This window comes from Nyctereutes procyonoides, unplaced genomic scaffold (assembly GCF_905146905.1).
Source record: "Nyctereutes procyonoides isolate TBG_1078 unplaced genomic scaffold, NYPRO_anot_genome, whole genome shotgun sequence".
NCBI lineage: Eukaryota > Metazoa > Chordata > Mammalia > Carnivora > Canidae > Nyctereutes > Nyctereutes procyonoides.
This window is the reverse complement of record NW_026575049.1, coordinates 63285945-63303628: the sequence shown is the minus strand read 5'-3', so window position 1 is coordinate 63303628 and position 17684 is coordinate 63285945. Positions and strand designations below refer to the sequence as shown.

The 17684-nt window shown below is 52.1% G+C and overlaps 1 long non-coding RNA gene across 1 annotated transcript in view; it reads right to left on the bottom strand.

Moving 5' to 3' along the window:
• LOC129511714 (uncharacterized) overlaps window positions 1–15545 on the bottom strand; it is a 29235-nt gene extending 13690 nt beyond the window's left edge. Inside the window, exon 1 of the long non-coding RNA XR_008664887.1 lies at window positions 15260–15545. This is a non-coding gene — a long non-coding RNA (uncharacterized LOC129511714). The remainder of the gene's footprint in view (window positions 1–15259) is intronic.
• Between the last annotated feature and the right edge of the window lie 2139 nt (window positions 15546–17684).

Below are 17684 nucleotides of genomic sequence, written 5' to 3'. Positions count from 1 at the left end.
CCCTCACTCTGCCAAAAAAAGAAAGAGAAAGAAGGAGAGAATCAAAGCAAAAAGATATGTTGGGAGGGGCCCCTGGGTGGCTCAGTTGGTTAAGCGGCCAACTCTTGATTTTGGCTCAGGTCATGATCTCAGGATCATGAGATGGAGCCCTGAGTCAGGCTCTGTATTTGGCGGGGAGTCTGCTTGAGGTTCTCTTCCTCTGCCCCTCCCCCTACTCTCTCTCTTTCTCTCTCTAAAGTGAAAAACTAAATCTTAAAAAAAAGACATATTGGGAATAAACGGACAGATTGAAAAATAAGTGAGTTTATAGAAATGAATAACTGAACTAAAATTTCATGACTACCGATGTCTATAATATACTTGAAATTCATCCAAACAATAAGATGAATAGATGGGTGGATTGACAGTTGGATGGATAGACAGATATGATAAAGTATGGTAAAATGTCAATAGCAGAAGGCAGGTAGTGGGTATATGGCTATTTGTTGCAAAGGTCTTTTAATTTGGTCATGTTTAAAAAATAATAAAATGTCAGAAAAAAAAACTAGTCATGAATCAAATAAAGCACCCAAATGCAGCACAGAGAGACATGTATATGAAAATATGAGAGAAGTTAAGAGAGTCTTAGATATTTAGGGGTACCTGGCTGGCTCAGAAGAGCATGCAACTCTTGCTCTTGGGGTCATAAGTTCAAGCCTACATAGGGTGTAGAGATTAGTTTTTAAAAGATAGAGAGAGACTTAGATATCTAATTGGAGCTCCAGAAGAAACAGAGAATAGAGGGGAAAAAATCTGAGGAAATGGTTGCAAGTTTCTTTGAGCAGATGAAAAACATGCACCCACAAATCCAGGATGCACAGTGTAGCAACTCAAGATGGCCATAAAAATCTTGCCTCTCCACTCATTGAAAGGTGGAGTCTAACCCTCTCCCCCTTGAACCTGGGCTGGCTGGAGTGACTTGCTTACATAATAGGCCACAGTCAAAGTAAAGCTGTATGATCCCCAGGCTAGTCAGAAGCAGCTTTTCAGCTCCCACCTTGGTCTCTTGGAAACCTCAGGAAAGCCAGCTACCTTGCAAAAAAAAATCTGATTAGCGAGGTCTCAAAACGATATAGAGAACGCAGGACATATCTGCACCCAGCCTCCCGGATGTCCCCACCAACATTCATGTTATAAATGCACATGGAAGTCATTCTAGACCCCGCAGACCAGTGCAATTGTCCGCTACATATCACCAAGGGCTCTGCTGTGATCTGCCTAAATGTCTGACCCACAAAAGTAAGAAATTGAAAAAACATTGCTTCTTTAAGCCATTAAGTTTTGGGGCAGTCTGTTACACAACTAGCTAGAAGACAGCATTCCCAAGCAAAATTTAAAATAACAAAGGAATACAGACAGACATAATAAAATAGGAAAATGTTAAAGACAAAGAGAAGATCTTAAAATAAGTCAGAGAAACAGGACTGATCACCTTCAAGAAATGTCACTGAGCAGACTTTTCTGTGGAAGCAATGGAAACCAGGAGACCGGGGAGTCATTTCTTAAAGATTCTCTTGAAAAAAGTAACTGTCAACTTAGAGTCATGTACCCAGCACAGCTATGATGAAAGAACTTGGAAGACGTTAGATAAATAAGAGTTTATCTCCAATGCCTCGAAAGAAACTTCTTAAGTTCATTTAGAGAAAGATGGTTTGAAATACAGAGAAGGATGTGAATACAATGCTAAGTACTTACTAAAGTTGTTCTGGAGTAGCTCAGGCTCCAGAGAGAGTACACCCTCTTCCTTGGGAGACAGAGGGGACATAACAGTAGGCGTCCCTACTGCTTGGGCTCATTTCCCAGAAGGGGAGCCTGGAAAGCTAAGGACAGACACTGGCATGTCCCAGGTGAAGTCTCTCCACACCTGCCCCGGGAGATGGGTAGACTGCCAGGGCTTAGCTTCCTATAAAGTGAGCCCCTTGGAGGGCTGGGAGGCCATTTCAACGTGTTCCTCAAGGGTCTCCCCAGAGGAGGCCACTGCCCAGCTGGTTTGCTGCTCTGAGGCTAACTAAGCAAGTATAGAAGCAAATGCCTTTGGCCCTGAGGGAGCCTCATTTCTGGGGGAAGGACCAGAGAATGTGAAAGCCAGAACCTGGGAATAACTCAGAAGCAAAAGGATACCGGTCTTCTTCCATCCAGTCTTCTTCCCTCAAGCAGGTTTGTTATTCTGTGCTCTCTCTCCCACAGGAGAAGATGGGAAATAAGTTCCCACTTCACCTTACATATTGAGAACCAGGCACTGAAACACTGGAAACTCTGTCCTCGGGCTCAGGTCAGGAAGTACTCACTAAACTTTTAGAAGCTAGCTCTGCTCCAGTCAGATTTGGAAAGAGAGGGCAACCCGAGTGGCTCAGCGGTTTAGCGCCGCCTTCAGCCCAGGGTGTGCTCCTGGAGACCCGGGATCAAGTCCTGCATCGAGCTCCCTGCATGGATCCTGCTTCTCCCTCTGCCTGTCTCTCTCTCTCTCTCTCTCTCTCTCTCTCTCTCTGTGTGTGTGTGTGTGTGTGTGTGTATGTGTGTGTGTGTGCATGTGTGTGTCTCTCGTGAGTAAATAAAATCGTTAAAAAAAAGAAAAAGATTTGGAAAGAGAGCCAGACCAGCCAGCAAGCTCTGCAGAAAGTTTGGAGTGCAGGTCTGGGGAGTTCAGCAGAGAGGCCAGCAGCCACTCTGCTCTTTCCATGACTGGATAAACCCTGGGAAATGGCTGGACTTGGGGGGCCAGGGGAAGGGCCCACCTCCTAACTCATCTCCCTGCTTCTACTCTATGGAATGGTCCATTCTGCAGAACAATTTCTGTTCAGAGATACCACACCATTTATATCTCAAAACTCTCCAGAAGCCTGCCCTCACTCAGGCTTCAGTCCCCAGAGGATGCAGCAATGAACAAAATCAGAGTCTGTTCTTCTATGCCGCTTATGTCCTAGTGGGTGTGATGATCCCTTCATGAAGATCTAAGTTGTAGGAAGAAAAACCTAAGAAAGTGGTGGGGAGGAGACTATTTTTGACTGTGATTAGAGATGCTTTTGCCGCATCCCTGGGGCTTAGAATAAAGCAGTGCCCGGCAAATGGTAGCTGGTCACTGAATGCAGGCTGACGATGTGACTAAGTGTCTGTCAATGATCTATCTGATGCTGTGTCACTTGGCCGGGACATAAAGACAGTAATCATAAGACCAGCGGAGGAACCTACAAGGAGAGGTCACAACGTAGGTTACACAAACCTCAGACCACACAGCTCCTCTGTCTCTGTGGGTAATAACCAGAGTCCACTGCACAGACACAGATGCGGAGTAGGACAGTGGCCTTCAAACTCGAGTGAGCATCAGAACCACCACGTGGCGGGCTTGTCAAAGATTCCTGGGCTGTGTCTCCAAGCTTTGATTTAGTAGGTCTGGGCTGGGGCCTGAGTGCACGTCTGATAAGTTTCCAAGTGATCATGATTCTGGTCTGGGTACCTCACTTTGAGAACCATCAATGGAGGTCAAACTACATAATCACCTTGGTTCATCTCTGCCCAGGAGGAGAAGAAAGCCAACATGCCTGCAGTTCCTTACACCACATGGGTGGTGATAGCTGGTCTTTGCTCATCATGTGCCATCCCTCCTCTCCATGTCTTTGCTACCCTTCGTGGAAGGGACCCCTTCACCTCCTAGCTAAATGCTGCCAAACTCAAGTCTCACCTCTGTGGAGCTCCCCGTGGCTACACTGACTCATGATACCCTCCCCTCTCCCCCCACCTGTGCAACTGCTCTTGTGGTTTAGCCACTAGATCATCTTTCTAATCACTAACTTTCCTAAGTACTACACGCTTGCCTCCCGTCATCTCAGACCAGGAGCAGAAGGGCAAGCCCAGGCTGCAAATGTTCCCTAAGTGGGCTCAGAACCATGGCTGGCACGAGATTCCACAGAGCCCGCTGCTGTGTTGCTCCCACTACCCGGAGATGACGCCCAGCCCGAGGAACTCGCAGCTCTCTAAGTAGCCCCCAAGGGTATCTAGTCCCAGGACAGGACTTCATTCTGGGTCAGCTGGAGACAGAAGAAGGAAATGACAGTGGAAAGTTCACTCTTTCCCTCCAAAGCTTCTAAATCTAGGCTTGCCAAATATACACAAGCAGCCTTCTCTGTAGACCCTTCTCCTAAAGCCAACACAACAGATGTCAAAGGCAGAATGTGTTCCAGAAGACATGCTGGTGAGGGTCAGCAACCCACGGCGTCACCAGGCGGCCTAGCAGGTGTTCCTGCGGTGGTTCTCAGCACTGGCTGCAACTTTGAATCTCCCGGGCAGCGTGTAACATCCAAATGCCCAGGCCCCCAACTAAGTCAGGGTCTCTGGGCATGGGATCCAGGCCTTGGTATTTTTAAGACTCCCCAGGTAATTCTCATGTTTAGCCAAAGTTGAGAAAAGCTTCTGCATTCTCTCCTAACTTCGGGCCCTTAGAAATGTCAGTGTAGAGAGTTCTCCAACTTACCTGGATCGTTCATTTGGGTGATGGTCCTAGTGCCTGACTATCCCGGGTAGCTCCTCTCTGAGACACAACTCCACACAGGGATGGGAACACTTAAAGATCAACTACCAGGCCAATGGGCTTCCCCGAGAACCCAACCTTAAGACTTTATCTCTGCATTGAATAGTCTTTGAGTTTCTAAGAAGGCCAAGAACCTGCCCCCAGGCCTGGTTCCTGTGCCCGAGTTTGGTTGGAGAACGAGGTGCAAAAGCTGGTGGAAGCTCCTCTGGGGACGGGACAAGCTTAGTAGGGCTCTCATTTTAGTTCCTCATGATTTCCTGAAGTTTGGGAGTAAAGATAGAAGCAGAAGACACCAGAATCAAAGACTTAATCCTGGTCTTAGAAGCATCATGATTGGATGACCACCTCCTTGCTCATTTCCTCAAGGGCCAAGGTCCCAAACTGTTGATGACAACATAGACTTTATCCCCATTCTGCAAACACACCCGACCTGTTTGTGTGCCTACAGCGTCATCCACCTGTTAAGAGCTCTTCTGCCTGACGTGGTGGCCTAGCCTCTCCCACAGACGACAGGCGTCCTGGGGTCAGCGACTGAGCCTTACCGGGCCCTAAGCCCGCCTCCTGCAGCCAGAACCCTGCAGGGTCTCCAGGAACACTGATGAGTTGGTAAAAAAAAAAAAAAAAAAAAAAAAAAAAAAAAAATGCAGCAATGTTTGGAGAAGAGGAAGGCTGTCGTTCCCCCTCTAGGGGCTTTTCTGAGAAGTAAACTTGATTAAGGGCACAGTGGGTGACGTGCAGCAAGGACGCCGCATGGGGTAGACGTTACGAGGGTCACTCACCACTGTCCAGGGGCCCGAAGTCTGCGGGAGACATGCCTCCTGGTGGGAACGGGAAGCGCTCGTTCTCCACAGAGGCCTGCCCTCGGGCCCCACTGCCTCGGGGCTCTGCTCCCCACCTGGCGAACAGCCCCAGGAACCCAGCCCTCTGCTTCACCCCCTCATGGGGGGGGGCCCCGAGGGGTTCTGAACAGCTGTTGATCTGCCCTTTGGGGGTCTGAGGCCGGCCCCAGCCCACACGGGCACAGCTGTGCCAGCCACTCCGGGATGGCCCCTTCAACCAGGCTCCCTAACAGGTGGCAGGTGGCAGGTGGCAGGCAGGACCTCCCCCCACCAGGGACTGGCTGGTTCCCGCATACGCGCCACCTTCTCCTAGGGCCCGAGAGCCAGGCCAGGTGTGGGGCTGGACCCGAACCCCGACTGCAGATGTGGGCCTAATGAGGCTCCCATTCCGCAGTAGGCCGCCAAGGGCAGGCCATCCTCCACGGGGGCCGCAGTCGGGACGGGGGACAGGTTTGTCAGGACCCACTGCAGACGGTGCCAGACGGGGGGAGTCACTTCACCCCCGCCCACCCTGCCAGCCTCCCCAGAGGCTGAAAGCGGAGGAAACAAGCCCACAGACTCCTCCTCACTGACTTCTCAGCAATCCCTGCACCCAGACTGGGCAAGGCTGGGGATTCCTCTGGAGTGAAAGCAAGATGGATCTGCAACTTTTTTTAAAATAAATCTGGATTTGATGATTGATTATTGATTTATTCATGAGACACAGAGAGAGAGAGAGAGGCAGAGACATAAGCAGAGGGAGAAGCAGGCTCCCCATGGAGAGTCTGAGGCAGGGACTCGATCCCAGGACCCCTGGATCACGACCTGAGCCAAAGGCAGATGCTCAACCACCGAGCCACCCAGGTGCCAGATGGATCCGCAAAGTGACCAGAGAGTCCCCTGTGCCCCTTCCTCCCTGTCCAGGGCCCCCTCATCCATGAGCTCTCCTCTGAGACATCTGTATGCTCTCCTCGCCCACAAGCACCTACTGGCAGGAAACCAGGGCATCGGTGGTTGGCACCTTTGTGTCATTTCAGTCGGGGCCTCTGGTTGGGACAGCAAAGCCTCAGGGCCACACTTTTCCTGAGTTGAAGAACTCCAGGCATGGCGAGACTCTGCAGGAGAGATGGGATGGGAACGGGATGGGGGCTGCAAAGGCATCTTAGGGCCCTGAAACTGCATCATCTACGTGGGTCTGGCCAGCTCAGGCTCTGCCCCACTGAAAGTGTTGGCACCCCTCAGAGTTATGTCCTTGGTCAAGGTCGCTCCTCCCTCCACGCTCCTCTCAGGGTCATCTCTACAACATCTAGCACTTCCACCACCATCCAGGCCCCATATTCTCAAATCCTTACCTCCACCCTGAGGTCCTTGAATACCATGCCTGAGTATCAGGCTGGTTTCCACCTGACACATAGATCTCCTTCCGCACACCTCTGCTCTTTCCCCCAGAGCTCCATCAATAGTACCCCCATCCACCCTGGTCTCACCAAGCCCAACGTCATGAGCCATCCTGGCCTCCTGGGACTCTCTCCCTTGCTTTCCACAGCTGCTCTATCTGTATGACCCCTGCTGTCTACACCCCCATCCTCTCCATCCATTCTGTCATTGCCTTAGTTGGAGCCCTGGAACCCTCACTTGCCTATTGGGGCATATTATATCGGGCATATTATATGTTCGATGTGGCTTTGGGGAACTGGTGTGCATGGTTTTTCTGCTTAGAAAGGATAAAAAAAAATAACTTTGGTTTTAGAAATCAATATAACTTTTATTCTTCATTTTAATGAAGAATATAAACAATCAGTAACTATTGTTGACTATCACCAAGAATTCTCATTCTGAGAAACTCTATTGGGCAACATTTACAGCAAGGAGAGCTTTTAAAGTCCAAGGGCCTGGCACTCTCAAGCACCATTTGATACATACATATTCTATCTTAAGTGTCACGTTGTTCATTCAGGGGCATTAAGTACATTCACCTTGTTGTGCAACCACCAGCACACCCATCCACAGAATTCTTTTCACCTTGCAAAGCTGAAGCTCTGTACCCCTGAAACACTAATTTCCTCCTCGTCTCTGCCCCTGGCACCCTCCCTCTACTTGTTGTCTCTAAGAGTTTGACTGCTTTCGGTACTTTCCATGTGGGCTCGCCTGAAGCCTGCTTGAACATCTCGAGCCTTTGCCCTTGAGCTCTCTGTTGCCTGCAATGCCCTCTCCTGACTTTCAGACTCCCGCCCACCCTTTAAGACCCATGTGTCTCCTTCCTCTGAAGCATTCTTTGCCTGTTAAAGTCAAGTTCATAACCTCCCTCCCACCCCGTGGCATTCCCCCACTGACCCAGCAAATACTTCAGTTTGCACATATCTGCAATGATTTACCTACACAAACAGCTCCCTGAGGCCAGGGACCCTGCGCCTTTTGTTCATCACCAAGGCCTCAACACCCTGCAGAGCCAGACTCATTAGCTGAAAGATGTCCCGTCTCTCCCTCAGCTCCATCCATCAAAGACCAACAGATGTCCTGGGATCCCCCTGTTCCACCTAGGACCTCTCTACTTCCCTGGGCTCCAAACCTTTGTTTTTCATTTCATTAGGTTGGGAAAGAACAGTTCAGCTTTTTCCCAGGAATCCCAGCAATGTGCCCTAGTGGCCTAGGCGGCCCCTTCCCCAACAAGTGTGACTGGTGACCTCTGTGCGGCCACCGGCCAAGATCTTTGTTCTACAGGGGAAGTGCAGACAGGGTGCCCACGAGCAACAGGTCCCGCCAAAGATGTGCAGCGCTGATTGCCTCTCCCCAGCCCAGCCAAGACGGAGGGAGGGCAAAAGGCCTGAGTGAGGCCTAGAGCGGCTCTGGTGCCCGCACCTGCTGGCTCCGGGGCTGCTCTCTGGGTCGTGACCCTGCCCTGTGGTCTGCTGGTGTCAGGCGGGTGGCTGAGCCACCTCACGTGTCGGCAGCAGGCCTCCACCCCGTCTTCAGCTTTCCGTACGGAAACGCAGCAGTGGCCACTAAACTAAACATTGGACAGAGGCAAGTTTCAGATTACCGGTTCTGGAGGCTGAGCTTTCTCTCTGAGGAACGGTCCTTGCCAGAACTTTAGGCCCCAGTGAAGATTTCTGCTCGGGCGCAGGGGACAGGCCTCCACTGACAGTCTGGCTAAGAGAAACGCTTGGAGGTTGATGGCATTTCAGGTCAAGCGCCCCCCTGCTGGCTGGGGCAGAGGCTGATCTTGGCTACAAGAGTAGCCAGAGATAGTCTGCATCACACTTGCTGGTCGGAGAGGAGTCTGTTTGCTAACAGATTCCTGGGGCCTACCCAGATAATCCGATTAGCTGGTTCTAAACCTCTGGGAGGGGGGGGTGGGGGGTCCATAAATCTCCCTAATTAATAAGCCCCCACCCTGCCCCCCCAGGGAATTCTTGTGCTCACTAAAGTTTGCAAAGCTTTGCCTGCCAGGTCCAATAGCAACAAATCCAACAGGAAAAGAAAACTCACTTCCATCCCAGGGTCCAGATATGAGCAAAGCAAAAGAGTCACAATCATTAAACCACCCCCACCCGAGGGCAATGGTCGTGTATTTGTCTCCAGAAACCCAATGTCTGGGCAGAGGGTGGTCTTGGCCCTTGGAGGAGGTTATAGAGGAAGGAGATGAGAAAAGAAGGGGGTCTCCGGTGGGGCTATCGTACAAAGACATCAGCCTGTGGGGTCACAGCAAAGATGAAGATGGATGGATGAGGGGGCCCAACAGCAATGTAAAATCACATGCCAGGGATGGATCTCAAAAATGTGACAGTGAAAGAAAGCATCACAGAAGGATAATACAGTAAGTTCCATTTATATGAATTTTTAAAAACCGATGGAAGCGAAGAGCATATTGCACAGGCACGCAGACGTAAGCCCTAAGTCTGTAAAAAGCAGTGAAGGAATGATGGCTCTGGAATCCAGATGGGTCCCTTGCACTATCCCAGTGGGAGAGGGGACCACAGGGGACTTCAAAGGTAACGATTCAAAAAAAAAAAAAAGGTACCCACTCATTTCTAGTTCTTGAACAGAGGTGGGCAGACACTCAGATGTGGGTGTGTGTACCATCTTGCACAGATGATGTATGAAGGCTTTTAAACCTTCAGATGAAACAATGAGCAGCATGAGTATGACCATGGCTTGTTCGTCAAATTCTGAAATACTGGGAAAGGCAGGCCCTTCTAGAATTTGTGGCAGGTATGGCTTGAGTGAATAAGAGGAAGCCCCATGGACCACGGGGACTAGGGATGTTTGGCACTTGTTACTACTTGAGCTCACCTCGGGGACAGGGATGGGCAGGTGAGTGAGGTGCTGGGAGCTGACTGGGAGAGGAGTTACAGTGTCCAGGGCCACAGGCCTTGGGCTGAGAGCCATGTCACAGAGGCAGGTCCTGGAGAGAAGGGGGACATGCCAGGGTCAGCCATGATGGGAAGGAGGAATTCAGACTGGAAGTCAAGCAAGTGGGACAAGAGGAGGGTACATGAGATGGGGCGTGATCTGAAGGAGGCAGCCTATAGGAATTCTCTGAGCTGGATTCGGGCCCCATCTGGTCTGTGGCAAACTTCTGGAAGTAGACCTGACGTGAAGGAGAATGTCAGCCCCAGAGGGGATGCCAGTGGACAGAGCCACAGGTGGCCAAGAGCAGCCCCCCTGAGGCAGAACCCAAGGTGGCCCCATGAACCATGACCCCACCCCCACCCCCAGGGACATAAGCAGCCTTAGAAGAAAACTGTCCACTTCCTGGCTCAATGTAGAAATCCCTTCTCCATCCTGTCACAAATTCCCAAGCTCGGACCATTCTAGAGGCACAGGACCTCTGGAGGGTTCTGTCCCATTGTAAATAGTCACGCCTTCTTATGGAATCTTTTGTTCTGAGCTGCATTTCAGCCTCCTTGGCATCTTCCCCCCCGTCGTGTCCCCTGTGCTTTCAGGACCTATGCAAAATTAGCCAAGTCCCTCTTGCACCCACTGGGTTAGCAGGACTGTGGGTCCTGGCCGGTAAGCAGAACAAGGTCCCACTAGGGGAATGGTGCAGTTGACACAGGGATGTGCCAACCTGACTGCCTCTCAGAGCAGGACTTGCTGTGGTCAGCACACAGCCTCCAGCTCTCTGGGGTTGGCTGAGAGCTGCCTCACCACCAAAACGACTGATCACGGGCAGGTGTCTAAATGCTGGCTACTGCGTCCCCCACCGGCCACTTCAACGGGCCATATATGCCCATGGGCTCGGCTTTGTGGGGCCTGCATCACAGCATCAGCTCCCTCCGTGTGCAACCCTGCTTCCGCTCCCTGACCTTCCGCTCCCTGACCTGCTTGCCAAACTCCAGCTCAGCACCTGCTTCCAGAAAGCCCTATTTGTCACAGAAAGGGAGTCTTTACAAAGATGGAACCAAAGAGGAGGTGGTGTTGGATGCTCGAGCAAAGGAAAAAAAGATGGTCTTTCCATTTTCAGATACCTGATTCTCTGCAGTCTTTGCTAAGAGTCTGGGGGTTCCCTAAGAGCTCCTTCAAAGCACACAGGAAAGGATTTTCTTCAGGAGAGAATCCTCTGCACCTCTCCAACCTGAGCGGGCTCCTTTGGATAGTTCAGAATGGGCCAGACTGCAAACATCTCAGCTCCCTGCCCCTGGGCAGGACTGGAAGAGCCATCACCCTCTATTTGTTGACACCAGGACGGGATTTGCTAGCCCAAACCAGCAGAACCACCTGGCAGTTTCCACTCACTAGGAGAGGGTTTCCTTTCAAGTTCAGTTCCTTTCCCAGCCCTGGAATTCCCAAAAGCAGCAGCGTCCTGGTTCTCCCTCCTCTGGACCCATAGTACTGAGTGTTCTTGCCCCATTATATGCAATTAATTAGGCACCACTGTAGGACAATTCCCAGGCTCCCGGCTGCTCAGCTCATTGACTTAACCCTCTGAATTAGTATTTTCTACTGAAAAATAGCAACCAGCTAGGAGCTCCTTATCCAGGTTTGGGTTTTTTGTTTGTTTTTTGTTTTGTAGAAAGACGACTATGCCAGACTTCCTCCTAGCATGGCTATTGGGTTAAATTACAGGGAATGATTTCCAATCTTTTCTTTTTAAGTGACTTTTGCTATTATCGTCACTTGTTTTTATTATTAAAACAAGAGAAAGTCATTGTATTGGTTTCCTATTGCTGCAGTAACCAATTACTACAACCTCAGTGGCTTAAAACAATCCAAATTCATCATCTTATAGTTCAAAGGTCAGAAGTCCAAAGTGGCTCTCATGAGGCTAAAATCAAGGTGTCAGGAAGGCTCCCTTTCCTTTTTTTGGAGGCTCCAGGACAGAACCCCCTTCTTACCCCATCCAGCACTTCTGGGGGCCTGGCCCCCTGCCATCAGCACTGGCAGGTGGAGTTTCTCTCGTCGGGCACCATTCTTCTGTGCCTGCCACCCCCCCCCCCTCCATGTAAAGGCGCCAGTGATTACACTGCGTCCCCTGGATTATCTAGGATAATCTCCCTTTCAGCTGATTAGCAACATCAACCTCACCTTAATTCCCCCAGGCTCTGAGGATTAGGATGGGGACATCTTTGGAAGGTCATTATTCTGCCTACAACATACATGCTCATTGTAGAAAATTGAGAAATACAAAGTATAAAGGAGAATATATAAACCACTTGCCATCCCGCTGCCCAGAGATAACCAACAGGTACAGGTCAGTGGATCTCCATCCAGTCCTTTGTTCAGAGCATGGTTTTTTGCTTAGCAAACTAGATTTAGGAAATACTATAGGGTCTAGTAACTTTCCTTAATGGTACGCATGTATTCCCATGCTATTTAGTATTTTGCTACATTTCATCTTTTAATGGCTTTCGAGGATTCTATGTGGATGTACTACAATTTATTTAACTTAGTTAATCCTCTGTTGTAAGGCACATACTTTATCTCTAAGTTTTCTTTATGCCTGGAGCCCGGTGGTAAACATCCCTAAAGCTACATCTTTATATACGTTCTTAGGCTACAGATCCTAAAGGTACCCGAGACTGGGTACCAGCCATAATATTTGTCCTGTAAAGTGGGATGTTTTTGAGACTGAGAAGGGGTAATCTTAAAAGTTAACAGTAACTAATAACTAAGAATAAGCCAGGACTGATGTGGGTGTGACACATGTTGCCCACCTGGCCTCCCGAAACGTGGCAATGATTCACATTCCCACCAGCAGCACCCAAGTATCCTAGCTGTAAGCCTTTGCCGAAATTGCCAGCCCCCCTTCCTGCCCCCAGTCGCATCTTCCTAAAACTGAAAACCACACAGAGGCAAATGCCATTCTAACTCTCAGGGGAGAGGTGGCAGTGGAGGCCCGTTTCTGGAGGCAGGGAGAGGACGGCTAAGCCATGGCTGGCCCTCGTTGCCAATGATTTTACTTTAGGTGAGTCTATCGTGGCTTCTGATCCAGGTACAGGCTGGATTAGCTTCAAGGCAGTGGTGACCGGCCCCCCCTCCCTACACAAGGATGCAGGGACAGGTTCCCTGGATCCTGGAAGAGGCACCTTCCCACAGAGCCTTCCCCAGGCCCAGGCAGCTGTCCCCGGGGAGTCCGACAACAAGACAGTATTACCTGAGCAAATTCACCTGACAAACTTAGCTGAGCAGGAGGCGCTGACCCTGCAGAGCCAAGGGTGAGAGCTTGAAGCTGCAGCCAATTCCCCACACAATGTTTCGGGGACCAAGTTACACTTTCTCATCAGAACCTCCTTTTGGATAGAACCCTCTGAAACCATCACCTGTCAAGAACACACTCAAATAGGGGCACCTGGGTGGCTCAGGTCATGATCCCAGGGACACCCCCCCCCCCATTGGGCTCCTTGCTCAGCAGGGAGCCTGCTTCTCCTTCTCCCTCTGCCAGCTGCTCCCCCTGCTGTGCTCTCCTCTGTCTCTCTGACAAATAGGATCTAAAAAAAAAAAAAAAAAGAACACACCCAAGTAAGGCAGCTGAAACCACAAAAACTAAAAGACTAAATTGAAAGATGTTTCCTAACATTCACATGGGAATTTTTTTTTTAATATTTGCTTATTTGTTTTTAATTTTGGTAGAGGTTATTTGAATCTGGCCACCAAGACTACAAAATGCTCGTGGGGCAAAGACCCAGGCCCATGCACCAGGTTGCCTCCCCCCGCTTCTGGAGATATAAAACAGGCATCATGAATGCGAGCACTGAGAAAAGACATCAAGTCCTTCTTGCCGCAGACATTCCTGACTTTCCGCATCCAGTAACCCAGAGGCCACTCAGCAGACGTTTGACTCATTCTTGTTGACTCATGTGCTGGAAAAGCAAACCCAAATGCGCCCCGATAGCAATCTAGTTTGGGAGCAGTTTCACTTGTTAGCAACTGGCTATCGGCCTGTAGAGAATGTAAGCCTTCAGAAACGAAAAAAAAAAAAAAAAAAGAAAGTTCCAGGTGATATTTTGTAGGCACACCTGTAAACTGTGCTCTGTTAACCTGGAAAATGAGCAGAACACACCTGGAAACGGTGCTCTGTTTGCTAAATGAGCAAGAGGCGGCGCGGGCCGGCCTGCGACAGGAACCGGCCAGTAACTGGAGGTCTAACGCTCGGGCTTTCTCTCTGGAAGAATCACTCTTTTAAAATTTCAGCTTTGATGCCTTAGTGCGGAGGTTCACTTGGACATCTAGGCTATTTGATCTAAGCAAAGGCAGAGTTGTAGGATCGCCATCACCCGCAAAAGGGAGCCCAACAATCTGGAGAGAGAAAACCCTGGCCCAGGCGGTGAAGTGTGTTGGATTCCTCACATCGAAGATTGGCTTCTGTGTCCAGAAGGACGGAGCCACAAGGTCCTGAATCCAGACCTAGGGCATGGCCTCCCCCACGCTCTGTGGGTCTTTGCCAGGGGGATTTCTTGGTTCTCTTTTTTAAGATTGATTTATTATTAGAGAGAGAAAGAGTAGGTGTGTGGGCACGAGTGCCGGGAGGGAGGGAGGGAGGGAGACGGGGAGAGAGAGAGGATCTCAAGCAGACTCTGGGCTGACCAGGAAGCCTGACTTGGGGCTCAATCCTGCGACCCTGAGATCATGACCTGAGCTGAAATTAAGAGTCAGTCGCCTAACCAACTGGGCCACCCAGGGGCCCCTGCCGGAGGTTTTCTACAAAGATATCTTTGGAAGCTAAAGCCAGGACTAGGTAGAGAGGGGAGAAACGTTTGATCCATTCTTCGATATCGGCCCTAGACCCCTAGGTTACCCTGCCGTGAAGACCCACACGGCCGGCTTCAGGCCTTTGCCGTCCTTTGCATCTGCAACTCCTTGCCCCCCTCGGATACCCACTGGCTCACTCCCTCACCTCACTCAGGCCTCTGCACAAATGTCACCTGCCCATACAAGTTTTGCCTGATGGACGATCCTATCAGAAACAGCCCCCCACCCTGGTTTCCCTTCGTCACACTTACCACTACTCTCCATTGTAGGGTACACTTAAGGGCCTCATTACCTGTCTCCCCCCATTAAAATGCCAGGTGCCGGGGGATCCCTGGGTGGCTCAGCAATTTAGAGCCTGCCTTCAGCCCAGGGTGTGATCCTGGGGTCCCCGGATCGAGTCCCACGTCGGGCTCCCTGCATGGAGCCTGCTTCTCCCTCTGCCTGGGTCTCTGCCTCTCTCTGTGTGTGTCTCTTGTGAATAAATAAATAAAATCTTTAAAAAAAAATAATGCCAGCTGCAGGATGGTGACATTTGCATTTACAGCCCAGGCCCCAAGTCTTAGGCCAGCGCCTGGCACATTGTAAGAACGCAATAAATACTTGTTGAAGGAGTGAATGAATCCTAAAGTTAGTGTTGGGGCAAACACGGAACAGCCGGCCTTTCACCGGGCAGATGGGGACTCACCTGAGTGGTATGTGGGAGCCAGGTGACGTCTCGAGGGGCTCTGGGGATAAGCTGGGTTGGAGAGAGAGCCATGATGTGTGGCTTGCGGCCCTGTGGTTGCAGACACCATGGAGGGGAGGGGGACACGGCCAGGAGCTCCCTCCTGGTTTGACAGCCGCTCTCCTCAAGCGCTGGCCTGGTAAAACTGGAAAAGTCTAGAAGCATCATTTGACTGATGGGAAACTGAGGTCCAGAGAGACTTAAGTGGCAGAGCTGGGGTTCACACTCAGGTCTATCTGACATCCCGTCGACTCTTCTTTCTAAAATGCACCACGGCCCCCCAGCAGTGGGAGGAGGGAGTCTCTGGGCAAAACTGCTCTGGAAAACCTTGACCAGCAGCTCCTCTGATGGTAGCAGAACAGACTCCAAACAATATTTCCTCTGAATTTTTACAAAAAAATGTCTCTATCAAATGACAACGCTGGACTTTGTATAGCGGCGTTGTTCTGCAGAACTTTCTACAATAATGGAAATATTTCTATTTCTGCGCCGTCCCATACGGTAACCCCAAGTCACACGGGGCTGGTGGGCCTCTGTGGCTAGTGGGGCTGAGGAAGTGACCCCTAAGTTTTAAATGTGATGTCACTCAATCAACTTACATTTAAGTATGAATGGCCGTCTGTGGCTAGCGGCTACCGCTTCTGGACAGCACCATTCTAGAAACTTGTATAGAGAGGCCTTACTCTGGAATACGAAGAGGAGGGGCAGGTGGGAGGGAGAGATGGGCGGGAGGAGAGAGCTGGGGGGGAAAGATGGAGAGAGACGCAGAGGGGGAGAGGGAGAGAGGGGGAGAGGGGAGAGAGGGGTGAGGGGGCGAGGGAATGAGGGGGCAAGGGAGAGACAGAAAAAGGGGGAGAGGGGAGACAGGGAGATGGAGGGGGAGAGGGGGAGGGGGGAGAGGGAAAGAAGGGGAGAAGGAGAGAGAGGGGTGAGGAGGCGAGGGATTGAGGGGGAGAGGGAAAGAGGGGTGGGGGTGAGGGAATGAGGGGGAGCAGGAATGAGGAAGAGAGGGGGTGAGGGGGAGAGGGAGAGAGGGGGTGAGGGGTAAGGGAGAAAGGGAGTGAGGGGGAGGGGGGAAAAGGAGGAGGGGAGAAGGTGGAGGGGGCGAGGGGGCAAGGGAGAGAGGGAGAAAGGGGGTAAGGGGGAGAGGGGGTGAGAAGGAGAGGGGGTGAGGGGGAGAGGGAGAGAAGGGGAGGAGAGAGAGGGGTGAGGAGGTGAGGGAATGAGGGGGAGAGGGGGCGAGGGGGCAAGGGAGATAGGGAGAGAGGGGGTGAGGAGGAGAGGGGGTAAGGGAATGAGGGGGAGAGGGTGACAGGGAGAGAGGGAGAGGGGGACAGGGGGAGGGGGGAGGGGGAAGAGGAGGAGGGGGGCGAGGGGCAGAGGGAGAGAAGGGGAGAGGGAGAGAGAGGGGTGAGGAGGGGAGGGAATGAGGGGGAGACGCGAGCGCGCGGCCTGGCCGTAGTTCCCCGCCGCGGCCACGAGATGGCGCCCCTGCTCGCAGGCCGCAGGTTGGGGAGCGCGGCCGGCGCCCCGTGGCCCCCGCGGCACCGCCTGCACCTTCGCGGCTCGCTCTTCCCACCTGCCCTCCCGCCCCCGACTCCGCCTGCCTGGAGCCGGAGGCCCGCGGAGGACGTAGTGTGAGGCGGCCGCGGGGTCCGGGGCGCGGGTCCCCAGGCCGCCCCGAGGGCTCTGAGCCCGCCGAGCTGGTCTCGCCCGAGGCGGGGGGGGCGGCGGGGGGATGCACCCGGGGCCGCTCCGCAAGCCCCCGCGGGGGCGCTCACAGCTCCGGGCCGGCCGAGCCGCCAGGGGGAGGGCAGCGTCGCGGGGCGCCCTCGTGCGGCGGCGGGACGCACCTGCCCTGCACCCTCCCCGAGCAGCCCGGTGGGGGGGGGGACCCCCAGGGGCCCCGAGTGGGGTCCGGGCCACCTGTGCTCGCAGGAGAGCCGAGCCTGGACGCAGGAAGGCGCCCACAGCCGCCCTGGCCCCCAACCTGGTCCCTTCGGGCCCAGCCCCTTGGCAGCCGTGATGCGAATCGCTACGGCCCCGAGGTCATCCGAGGTCAACCGAGGCAATAACCAGGAGCATCATTAATTCCTGAGGCCTCAGTGGCTCATTTATCTCTGATACGCGTGGGGATCAAAGGAGGGTATTTATAGCTTGGAAACAAGCCTCCCATTCTTCCCCTGCTGTGATAAATAATAAAAAGCGCCCAGGCTCCTTCCTGGGCCATCTCTTTCCTGCTGGTCCCAACTGTCCCCGGACAAAAGCCAGCCCAGCGCTCCCCTCTCTCTACTCCTGCTCTTCCCTCTTGAAGGACCGGGCAGGTCCAGCTGCCGTCTGCTCAGCTCCAGAGAGACATGGCTGCAAGTGTCCTGTGGGGCCAGCC